This window comes from Austrofundulus limnaeus, unplaced genomic scaffold (assembly GCF_001266775.1).
Source record: "Austrofundulus limnaeus strain Quisiro unplaced genomic scaffold, Austrofundulus_limnaeus-1.0 Scaffold404, whole genome shotgun sequence".
NCBI lineage: Eukaryota > Metazoa > Chordata > Actinopteri > Cyprinodontiformes > Rivulidae > Austrofundulus > Austrofundulus limnaeus.
In genome coordinates this window covers 214,799-216,342 of record NW_013952806.1, presented here as the reverse complement: position 1 = coordinate 216,342, position 1,544 = coordinate 214,799, and positions in this window count along the sequence as shown.

Here is a 1,544-nt window from a genome sequence, read left to right as displayed (position 1 = left end):
GAATAAACAGAAGTGAAGGATGTTGAGAACAGTCAGAGTCAACCCACAGACCAGCACCAAAGACCTACAACATCTTCTTGCTGCTGACGGAGTCACTGTGCATTGTTCAACTATTCAGCACACTTTACACAACGGTATGCTGTATGGGAGAGTGATGCAGAGGAAGCCTTTTTTCCGCCCACATCACAAACAGAGCTGCTTGAGCTATGCTAAAGCACATTTGGACAAGCCAGCTTTATTTTGGAATAAGGTGCTGTGGACTGATGAAACTAAAACTGAGTTATTTGGGCAGAACAAGGGTGGTTATGCATGGAGGAAAAAGAACACAGCACTCCAAGAAAAACACCTGCTACCTACAGANGTGTTTGTCCCCTATATGATATATTTAACAGATTTTTTTATCCAAACAATCAATGATTTATAAAGGTAAATCAGGAAAAGTAGCAAGGGTGCCCAAACTTTTTCATAAGGTTGTATGAAAAGCCATAGCACTATATTCATCAGGAGCACAATCTGGTGTATTTTATGTAGGTGTTTTTCAAAAGTTGAGTACAAGTAATGAATAAAAAAAAATTTTGATGGAAGAGTAAGTGTCAAAAATAAGGATACATTAACCCGTATACTTAATAAGCACCTTAATAACATAATGGTGACGGGGATCCACAGGAATGCCTCAATCATTACTTTGTGATTTGAAGGTCTAAATTCAAATCACTGGGTCTCACAACAGTGGCTTCTGAAACAATATTGTAGCGTATCATGAAAGTGATGTCTGCATTTCTTTGTTTGAACAGATCACTACAGTCTTCTAATTGCAGCTCTGCCTCCTAAAAAACAGTGTCAGTGATTCTGATGGACAGGTCTGCGTGGGCACTGCATAGTCACAGATGCAAATCCTCCCTCAATCAGTGAATCTGACACACGTCTCTGTCGCCTCGTGCATCCACTGAACAAAACACTTGTCTTGTATCCTATCTTTAAGCTGAGTCTCTGTATGTTTTGAAATGACATGAAAGCCTTTGGGAGCAGAATGGTTCATTTCACAACAGCACTCTGCAAGTGCACCAGTTACACTTATCTACTGTAATAGCAGCTAACTGTTAAGAGGATGAAGTACTGTTTTGATTACTGAACGAACTCAGTCATAAAACAATGGGGGGTATTTGCTGATGTCTCCAAATTATAGCAGAGTTAAAGTCAATGTTTGAAATTTAGACTCAGAAAAATCTGCTTGTTATGGTGAGAAAATTAACTCAATGAGATTTATTTGGGTAGTCTATACCACAGAGTATAATATTATATTTAACTGTGACAAGTAAGAATCGGGTAAATAAGTGAGATACCAGTTTACGTGGTTGCTGGTTAAACAGTTATTTTCCACATTAAAAGAGTTCATGTATTTGTCTGAAATAAACAAATCAGTACTTAAAAAAAGAAAGGCTTAAGTTGGTAGGAATCTACGTAATTACAGATAAGATACAGATTAGTTTATTTTATGTACAATTCAAAATAAAGAACAAGTATGGAGGATGGACCACTTTGTC